We start from the raw sequence: 11,621 nt of genomic DNA on the forward strand, positions 1-11,621 counted from the left end.
CGCATGGGCGTTGTTTAACAAGTTCCTCCATTTTTTATATGGGCAGTTAGATCTACAGGCTTGATCAGATTCAGGCTAGATGTTTTAGGCAAGAATATCTACTGGATGGTGGTGTATGCTTCCATTAGGGGGTACATAATGTCTGGTTGTCTTTCTTTTTGTCATGTTAATCACTAACAATGCTCCTAGATCCAAAATTGTGATATTCAAAATCCACTATTCTTCATTTATTAGCTGGGATACTTCTATAAAAGTAAGCTTCTCCTTGTCTATTGTTTTACCTGGTGGTACGGTGAGAAAAGAGAAGGCAAGATAAATGCTTAATTCTTTCCTTTTACTTACACTTTTCAAAATAATAGCTTGGTTTTCAAGCATCCTCCAGTGGTGACTAATCAGATTTACTTTTGTTGTCGTTGCTGGTTTAATATCATTATACACTCGTATGTTTACACATATTTGATGTGCTTCACTGTAGTCATCATCTTCAACAATGCTAAAATTGTCCAATCTTTGGCCAGTTTGAATCACTTCAATGTTGCTCCCGAGTACTGGTTGAGTTGAGACAACACATCACCACGCTGTATTTTAATGGTTAGTCTCTGGTAAATATACGAGTTGAAAATCCACATGGAATGGTTTGGGTCTGTCAAATGATTTTATTTGCATAAACCTTGGAGAATGGAAAACTTCTCGACTTGGCAAGAAGACTACATGAGAGCAGATCACAGTCCTCTGTGGAGGGCGCATATCCTTGATTAATATTACAAGTAAATATGCTTTACATCTGCTTTTAAGCACAGACACCTCCTCTGATTCAAGCAAGAACAGCTGGTGGTGAATTTGGCAGCCACGCATTCATCTACCTTCCAGTATCCATTCTTTGCACCTAAACATGTTGAGTCTCTGGAGTGAGATTTTATTACTTATTTTCCCCTAACTCTTTCCTATTGATGTATAATTTACATACAATAAAATGCACAGGTTTAATTGTACAAGTCGATGGGTTTTGACACATGCACATCCCATGTATCTAACATTTCAACAAGAAATAGAACATTTCCATCTTCAAGAAAATTTTTCATGCCTCTTTCTAGGCAATCTCACTCACTCACTCAAATAGAACCACTGATTTGTTTTCTATCACTGTAGATTAGATTCATTCCGTTTGGACTTTATATGAATGGAATCAAACAGAACAAACTCTTCAGTGTCTAGGTTCTTTCTCACAACATAATAATTTTGAGATTTATCTATGTTGTCGTATCAGTAGTTCGCTCATTTTTAAGGTTGAGTAGCACACTGCAGTTTGTTAATCCTTCCAACAGCTGGTGGATATTTGGGTTGTTTCCTGTGTTTGTCTGTAAATGAAGCAACTATAAACATACACGTATATGTCTTTTTTGTAGACATATGTTTTCTTTCCTCCTGGTTTGAAATTGGTGTTGCATTGTAAGTATGTGCTTTACTTTAGGAAAACTACCAAACAGATTTACGACGTGATCGTACCATCTCATACACCTACCCACAATTTTCCTATTGCTCCACATCCTCACTGACATTTAGTATTATAAATCTTTTGAATTTTGGCTATGGCGATGGATGTGATCTCTCACTGCAATTTTTATCTGAATTTCTCGAAAGACTAATGTTAAACACATTTTCATGCACTTATCGGTTAATCTTATATCTGCTTTTGAGAGGTGTCTGTTCAAGTCTTTTGATACTTTGTTATTGGATTGCTTATCTTTTATCACTGATTAGTAGGGATTCTTTCAATGTTCTGGGTATAAGTCTTCTATGGATATATATATGATGATATTTTTTCCTAATCCATGGCTTGTCGTTTCATTTCCTTAGATTTTAAATTTTTTGCTCACTTATTTCTACACTTTGGGATCTTCTTCACCAATTGCTAACCTAAGCTCAAAATAGAGGATACTGTTTATTGAGAACTTACTGTGGACCCTTTGCCGCGCTGAGCTCTCTATGCCTATTAACCTCTCCTGCTACTCACCACAGTTCTGGGAGGCAAATAACATCCACTAAGTTGAATCACTGGGGAAACGGGTTGAACGGTCATCCAGTATCACCAAGCCAGTAAGTAGTGGCAGGGAGGCCTTAAAGTAAAGTAATGGTGTTCAACACTGGCTACACACTTGACTTACTGGATGGACGTGGAGTAGAAATTACTGATGCTCAAGTCCTAGCCTCAGGGATTTTTATTTGGTCTGAGGAGGAGCTCAGGCATGGGTGTTTTTTAAAAGCTCCCCAAGTGATTCTACCATTCAGAACCTCTGACTCAAAATGAGCTCTGCGCTTCCTGCTGTTACTCAGGGTTTGGCTTCTGAAGATTGCCCTGTTTGCCGGTACAGAAAGAGTTAAGTGACAGGCCGTCTGTCCCAGGGGCCATCTCTCAGCTTCATTTAGAGCTGTGCAAAGAGAATGCATGCCTGGCTGAGGCAATTTTCACTGTGCAGACTGGAGATGATTTGGGTTTTAATTTAAGGAACTCTTTAAAATCTGCTCTCTCCTCCACCGCCTCCTCCCCAGGAGGCAGCATATCTAGACGTCAGCGCACAAAACCAGGTCCAATTTGGAAGGCTGTAGCAATCTGGGGAACCATCCAAGGTGTCCTTGCAGACAGGCAGTCACAACTCGGAAATGATGATTACGTAGGGGTTTCAATGCTGCATGCAAATCACCTCTCTCAGCTGACAATTTTCAACTTGCTGTCATTTAACGAAGCTTCCCAGCTCTCCAAAGAAAGCTGGTACCTAGTGGAGGAGGGGCCCTGCTTTTCTTTTCAGTATTCCACTGATGTGGCTGTGGCTTTCAGAAGCTGAGCTGGGGTTCCTGAAAAGCCAATATCTTTATCAAGTGGGAAAGGAAAGAGAGCCAGGGAGAAATAGGTTTTTCTAAAATAAGGTGCTTCTCGATTTTTTCCTCCTTGTGATATTTACAGCGCACAGCAATGGGCCCAGAAAATCTTTATTTGTTCTGGAATCAGAACTTCAGTGTCACCCAGTTGAGGGCAACAGAGAGGAGGAATTTAATGTAATTCTTCTGTGGAGTTTTAAAAATTATCATCATAACTTGAGGGTCAAAAACACACAGAGTGTGCAAAACATTATTGGATATGTGTTTCTGGTCGATGAGTTTCACAGAGAGAATCTATAAGACTTGCTGAGGGGAAATAGAATGACCCACATCGGGACAAAATTTTTCTCCAGAAAGCTCAGGTACCATACTTTGTAAAACAAGGATGCCTGAGTTTCAGGAGCAGAAACTAGGGCTACCTCTGGCTTTACTACACCTAGATCCTGAAACGCTACATCCAGAGCAGTGGCTTTCAAAGTGTGGTCCCAGGGCCAACAGCACTGGCATCCAGGGGTTCTGTCTCAGACCCACTGAGTCAGTAAACTCTGGGCATGGGGCCCAACGGGCTGTGTTTTGACGAGCCCTCCAGTGGTTCTGATGCATCTTAAAGTTAGGCAACCATTGATCTAGCCTAAACTCTTGAGAAATATTCTTGGGAAACTTGAGCCCTCCTGAATTATAGCAGGAGACAGGTGAGGACGGCCCTGCTTCAAGCTGTTTTCCGTTATTTCCTCCCTGGTAAAAATGGGGTGGGAGTGGGTGAGGGGGTCGGATGAATGAAGGTGATAACTACGCCCAGAAGCAGCAGAGCAGCTGGGGAGGTGGAGGAGGAGCAGTTTTTCTGCCTTCACACTGTGGCTTCGGTAGATATTCCCTGTGGCAAGAGATTACATTCCAGCACAATAACAAAGCAGCTACATGAGTAGGATTCCACTCTGTTTGGGGGGTATAAGGTCTGCAAGCATATCCGGAAGGGTTCCAGGATGGGTTGGAATTAGGGAGGTGGGACGGTGGGAGGCAGGCTCTCAGGAACAGTATCACCAGGCCATCAATAAAGGCGCCTCCTCTAGCCTACCCCGGACAGGCTGGATATCTGCCCTACTGGTTGCTGTCCACAACAGGAATAACTGGATATGGCGGGCCTGCTTAGGAAAGGAGAGCTTAACCATACAGGAGTTTCATGCTCAGAAAGAAGAAGAGATAAAAAGGAGGATGTCAGGGTTGGGGAGGGAGAGGAAGTGGATGAAAGGGAAGATGAGCCCCAGAACAGGGAGGTTTAAGAGTACCCGGGAAGAGTACCTGGGATTTCTCTTAATTAAGCATGACAAGATAAGCAGACACGGAAGTGACTGTCGTGAAGGAAGGAGTTTATTATGCTCACAGTTCCCTCAGAACAGGAGACATGCCACGCCAGGCAGGGCCACATCCAGAAGCACTGGAGCACAGGAGGCAGGGGGCGTGAGGAGAAAACGGGGACAAGAGCCTTTATTGGAGTTTCTACGAGAAGGAACATTTGAAGCAGGATGAGCAAGCTCAGGACTGACAAGTTTAAATCATTTCAGCAGGCCTTGGGGCACAGGGCTGTCCCTAGTTGGCTGGTATCCAGCCCTGGTGTGGCTAAGCCAGGCCACAGTGGCCCGGAGTTTGGAGCCCCATAGAAGAGGTGAGTGGGGAGTAGGTTCTGAACTCATTGGTTTATATACGAAAGACACACTTACAAGCAAGTTGTTTGTTATCTGCAGGAATTGGGTCGGGGTAGTCCCTCCAGGGTCAAAGCATCAGAATACAGAAAATAGAAGACGTGGCTAATACATAGGATGAATAAAGTAAGATCCTAAAAGCTTGCCTACTTAATTGAGCCTACCACTTTGTTTCCAGACCTCTTTACCTGTACTATCAGACACAGTAGCCCCTAGCTACACATGGCAATTGAACACTCGAATTGCGGCCAGTGTCACTAACGAAATGAATTTTACATTTTTATTTAATTTTAATTAATTTATTAAATGTTAATAACTGAAGAAGTGTAAAATAGTCTTCCATTAAACAGACTTAGTAAGAGTGTAAAATATCTCATTAATTATTTTTATATTGATTACATGTTGAAATTAAAATATTTTGGATATATTGAGTTAAATAAAATATACTATTAAAATTAATTCTACCTGCATCTTTTTATATTTTTTAATGTAGCTACCAGGATATTTTAAATCACAAGTGTGGCTTGCATTATATTTTTATGGGACAGTGCTGGCCTATACACATCAATGATTGGAGGTAAAACCCTAAAATGACAATAAAATAGTGTTTTTCCTTAAGAATAAGTGCTAACAAAGCAAAGAGTGCATGCTTTCTTCTTGTTGGGGTTGGCATATGCTCATCGGGATTTAGAAGAAAGTGATGGGGTAGGCAGGAGATGTTGACGTGGCTAAAAAAAATTTACGCTCAAGCAATTTCTTGAGAGAGAGGAATCTACCTTAGTTCCTGCAGCTCAGCAATGGTCATGAGGCCCAGGAGCAATTTGCATTTCCTGGCTGCCACAGTCCATGAGGGCTGCCAAAGCTTACTCAAGACTCCCAGATCCTCTTCTCTGCTCCGGACTGACCGTTCCCTGGGTGGCTGGGCTGACAGAGACAGGGAACAGAAAACAAGGGCAAGTGAAGGGACCAGACTGAGAATTTGGAACAGTCTAGTGCACACTGTGCTCAGCGTCCACTACCAAGCAGCCCTGTACCCTGGATGTTCATGTCTGGCTGCCAGCCTGGGAAGTGTGCATGACTCATTAACATCCTCAAGGTTAGACTTTTGGGCACTGTAGTTATAAATTAGTACAAGAGTTTTCTTGGCCCTGGATCCAGGAGTCCTGGCCCTGTGTCAGCTGCAAAAAAAGCTTCTCAGATAATTGGGGGGTGGGGGTGAGGGAAGGCGTGGTAGAGGGTAGAGGTATAAGGGGTCAAGAATTCCTAAGCCAAGGACAGAGGCAAAACAGCTACCAGGCTAATTAATGGAAACCCTGATGGTCTGAGTAGGACAGGAGTGGGAGCCATGTGTGAAAGAGTAACTGAAAGAGCTCCAGAGGACAAGGTACTATAGCTGGCAACCTCATGCACCCACACACTTTTGACAAGGGGGTGAGGAGCACCCATGTCATCCCTGCAAATGTCATCTGAAAGCCTGGGCTACATCCTCTAGTGAGCTGGGAGCGGGACCCATTAGTGGAGGGCTTTCTTAAGATGGGAAAGAGAATCTCTAGATAGTCTTGAAAAGAGCCACCTGCAAAAGGAACAACCTTCTTCCCATTGGTAGAAGCAATTCAATTCCTTTAGTCCAATAAGTTACTTTTTGTGCCTAATATGTGCCAAACATCAATGTATGAGGCACCGAGGTCTCTCCTTGCCCTAAAGCAGCTTAGAAGAGATGAGGTCTACTGTGTAATGAATTAAAATGCAAACGTTGTAAAAGGGAAGTAAAGAGAAGGTAGCCTCATCTGAGATGACTTCCTCTAAAAACATATACACAAAAATAATGAAGAGGGAATTAAAATGGTACAATATAAAAAAATCAATTAAATACAAAAGAAGGTAGAAACAGAAAAAATAAAGGAAAAGACGATATGACATACAGAAAACAAATAGAAAAATGGCAGAAGTTAGATTTTCCTTATCAGTAATTACTTTAAATGCAAATGGATTAAGCTCTCTAATAAAAAGGCAGAGATTGACAGAATGGATTAAAAACAAATAATCCAACCATATTCTATTTGTAAGAGATTTGCTTTAGATCCAAAGACACAAATTTGGTGATGTGAAAGGAAAAAAGAATTTTCACCAAATGGTAACCAAAAGAATGCTGGCTTGGCTATATCAGAAATATCAGAAAAAAATCAGATAATATAAAAAAATAGATTTTAAGTCAAAAACTGTTATAGGAAACAAAGAAGAATATCATATACTGAAAAGAGAGTCAACTCATTAAAAAAATATAAAATTATAAACATATACACACCAAACAAGAAAGCCCCAAATATACAAAGCAAACATTGACAGAATTGATAGGAGAAATAGAAGGTTTTGCAATAATAGTTGGAGATTTCAATACCCAACTTTCAATAATGGATAGAACACCTAGAAAGAAAATCAAAAAGGAAATAGAGGACTTTAACACACTATCAACCAATTGCTTCTCAGCCTTTTGGCTAAGATCAAGTGTTACACACTATAAACCAATCTGACTTAATAGATATTTTTAGAATACTTCATCCAACAACAGCAGAAATACCCATTTTTCTTAAGTGCACATGGAATATTCAGCAGGATAGACCATATGTTAAAAGACAAAACAAGTTTCAATATATTCAAAAATCATTGAAATTATACGAAGTGCCTTCTCTGAACACAATCAGATGAAACCAGAAATCAATAACAGAAGGAAAACTGAAAATTAACAAATATGTGGAAATGGAACAACACACCTTTTGAACAATCAATGGTTTAAAAAGAAATCACAAGGGAACTGAGAAAATACTTTGAGATTAATGAGAACTAAAATACAATACATCAAAACTTATGAATGTAGCAAAAGCAGTACTCAGAGAGAAATTTATATCAATAAATGACTATATTAAAAAAGAATAAAGATCTCAAATCAATAGCCTAACTTCACGTTTTAAGTAATCAGAAAAAAAGATCAAACTATGGAAGCTAGCAAGGGAAGGAAACAGATTTTGAGTGTCGGTAAGTGAAATGCAGACTAGAAAAATAATAGAGGGAATCAATAAAACTAAAAGTTGATTCTTTGAAAAGATCAACAAATTGACAATCCTTTAGCTATGCTAACAAAAAAAGAAGACACGATAACTAAAATTAGAAAATTATAAGGGCCTAGTATCCAAAATATACAAATAATTTTTAAAATTTAAAATAAAAAGGCAACCAACCCAATTAAAAAATGAACAAAGACTGAAATAGACATTTTAGATATATAAATAGCCAACAAGCACTTGAAAGGGTGATCAGTTTCATTAGTCATTAGGGAAGTGCAAATCAGAATAATGAGATACCACTTCATAAACGCTAGGATGGACATAATTTAAAAAAGTAAGAATAGGTGTTAGTGATAATGTGGAGAAATTGAAACTCTTATACATTGTTGCTGGGAATGTAAAAAGGTTCGACCACTGTTCAAACTGAAAAACAGTTTGGTGCTTCCTCAAAAAGTTAAACATAGAATTATCATATGACCCAGCAATTTCAGTCCTAGTTATATATTCGAAAGCAATGGAAATAGATACTTAAACACATGTACGCGCATGTTCATAGGAGCATTATTCATAATAGCTTAAAGGTGGGAAAAACCCAAAACAAATGCAGCAGCAAATAAATGGATATATTGTGGTATATACATACAATGCGATATTATGTAGCCATAAAAAGAAATGAAGTACTTTTATATATACCACAATATAGATAAACCTTAAAAATGTATGCTAAGTGAAAGAAGCCAGATTCAAAAGGTCATTAGTGGTTCCATTTATATAAAATATCCAAAATAGGTAAACCCATGGAGACAGGAAATTGACAGTTGCCAGGGGAGGGAGGAGGAAATGGTAAATAACTGCTTAATAGTTACGGGTTTTCTTTTTGGGGTGTTAAAATGTTTTGAAACTAGATAGAGGTGGTAGTTGCACAACACTGTAAGTCGTGTACTAAATATCACTGAACTGTTGACATTAAAATGGTTAATTTTATGTTATGTGAATGCCATCTAAAAAAAAAAAAAACGTATCTGTAAAATTCAAGCATAAAGAAAGACCACTGCCTTAATATCGGGTGGGATAGACTCTCAAAAATTACTAAACATGACAAAGAAGGGTATTATTTAAGATGATTTAAAGTTGATATTGAAAAATAAAATAGAAAAAATAGGCAGGATAATTCTAAAAAAGGAACAGTAATAATGGGAGACTGTCTTTCTCTAATATTTAAAATACTATAAAACCCAAGTATTATAAAAAATTATATATTGGCATTTAAATAGATAACATCAATAGAACAGAAAGTAAAAGAAATAGATCCAAATATATATAAGAATTTAGAATATGATAAAAGCAGGACATCATTACTGAAGAATAAATGGACTTACTAACAAAAGTTTAATATAACTTTGGATAAAGTTGAACCCATACTTCAAATCATTTGCCAGGAAAAACTGCAGATGGATCAATATTTAAATATAAAAAATGAAATGATACAAGTCTGAGCAGATAACAAGGGGGAAATTCTTTATTACTTTTGAGTGGGAAAAGCCTTTCGAACCATGACTCAATAACCAAAGGCATTAAAAATTGATATGTTTGACTACATGAATTAAAAAAAAAAACTTGTGCAATAAAAAATATATTAAGCAAAGTCATAAGATATATACTTCAACTCCTATTATAAAGTGCTAATATTTCCGTTTTATAAAATGTTCCTAGAAATTGAGAAAAGAACCAATAATCCAATAGAAAAATTGGTGAAGGGATATAAAAGTAGCTCTTACATATATAAAAAAAACCTTCAATCTCTTTCATTATAAGATAATTTTAAATTAAACCTATACTGAAATACCATTTTCACCTTTCAGAATGACAAAATTCTCAAAGTTCGAAAATACGCTATATCAGTGAGACTGGGTGAAAATGGATGCACAAATATTACTAGTGAGAGTGAAAAATCTCACAACCTCCATTCTGTTAATACCTAGTCAAACTACAAATATCCTCTAGCTCATTAATCCTTTTTCGGGATCCTATTTCACAGATGTACCTGCACACATATGAAGTGACGTATGTACCACTTTTTTTTGACCACTGGCTAAATCCGACCTGCTAACTATTTTTATATGGCCTGTAATCCTCAGAATGATATTTACATTTTTAAATGGTTGGAAAAAAATCCAAATAAAAATAATGTTTTATGACACATGAAAATTATATAAAATTTACCTTTCAGCATTCTTAGTTTTTTTTTTTTTCGAGAATTTTTATGAGTTTATTTAAGCCAGACTGATGGCATATATCAAGGAACAAGATCTTATATGCTCTTGAACCCATACAGTTTCAAATTTCATCAATAAAAAAATTTGTTGAGATTTGTTTTCTCTTGCATTAAATAAGTATTGACATAATAACCTTAATTTTTCCTGCTGGCTCAAAAAGCCTAAAATACATACTTGCTATCTGGCCTTTTGCAGAATAAGGTTGCCATCATCTACATTGCAGCACTGTTTACAGGACCAAAAGACTGGAAATAACCCAAATGTTCAGCAATGTGGACATAATCAACAGTATATCCCCAAAATAGAATCCTATGCACCTATAAAAAATAAAACATTCTCATTGCACTAATGAAGATTTCTTGGATATACATTTAAATGAAAAACAGATACAAAATAGTATATGTAATTTGCTCCATTTTTTATAAGAAAGCAAAAAAATAAGAATGAGTGGGTTTTTTTTTTTTACTTATACTTGCACTGACAAACCGGAAACTAATAAATATGGAAATATGGCTATCTATAGAGGTGGATGGGGACAGCTGTGAGAGACTTAGTGCATTGCTCAATCTTTGCGCCTAAAAACACTGTCTGGTATAAGATAGGTCTTCGATGGATTTTTATTGAATGAATGAATAAATGAATGAATGAAGACATATTTTGCATAGCCTTAAAGAATAGAGCTTGGACCAATGGGTGGAAAATAGATGAAGACTCTAGTTCAGCTTCAGGAAGATTTTTCTAAAAAAGTAGAGCAGAGGTAGGGTGCTTTGGGACGTGGGAGATCACAAGGAGTCACTTGGTATTAGTATGTTGTTTCCTGAACCTGGGTATATGTTAAGATTTTGGAGGGGCAGAGGCTGGATGTAGCAGATTTCTGGGGCTCATTATAAAAGAAATCAGAATCTCTGGAGGAATAGCTCAGAAGTCTGTTTTTTCTTTTAAGATTCTCAGGAAACCCTGATGTAATAAGCCTAGCACCATTCATTCACTTATTTATTCAGTAACTATTTACTGAGCCCCTATTTACATTCCATGCTACTGTGGAAGGTCATGAGGACAGAGCTAGGAATAAGGCAGGCATTGTTCCAGCTCTAATGAGACCGGCTGTTTAGGAGGAGAAACGGGCAACTTGCAAATAAATGAACAAGCACACTGATAATTTCAGGTAGTCATATGTGCTGTGAGGAAAGTAAAACAAGGTGAAATGATAATTTAACTGCAGAATTTAGAAAAGGTGGCTGGGGAAGGCCCCTGAGGAGGTATTTCAGCTAAGAACTGTGTAAGAAGGAGGTGTAGTCATGTGAAGATGTGAAGAAAATACTCCAGAGGGACCAGACCACAAAGACTCTGTGGTAGGAACAGCTTGATGGGTACCAGGTAAACCAAGAAGGCCAATGTGACCACAAGAGAGGATACAGATGAATCCAATCTATGAGGTGGGCAGGGAGCAGGTCAAGAGGGCTGTATAGGCCAGAATAGGGAGTTGGATTTTTATTTTAAGAGTAATGTGAAGCCCTGGAGTTTGGGAACCACGTTAGGGGGATTCGAACATCCCGTCTGGCAGATACAGGAGTGGAACCAAGACCCTTGTTGGCTTTTCTTTTCCTATCTGCCCCATTGGTACATGTGTATGTCTTTTTTCCCAGAGGAACAAGAATTAAAATTTTATATCCTCAACAGTGCCCAGTGGTGTCTTAAACAAAGTG

Source organism: Rousettus aegyptiacus, unplaced genomic scaffold, assembly GCF_014176215.1.
Source record: "Rousettus aegyptiacus isolate mRouAeg1 unplaced genomic scaffold, mRouAeg1.p scaffold_m13_p_2, whole genome shotgun sequence".
Lineage (NCBI taxonomy): Eukaryota > Metazoa > Chordata > Mammalia > Chiroptera > Pteropodidae > Rousettus > Rousettus aegyptiacus.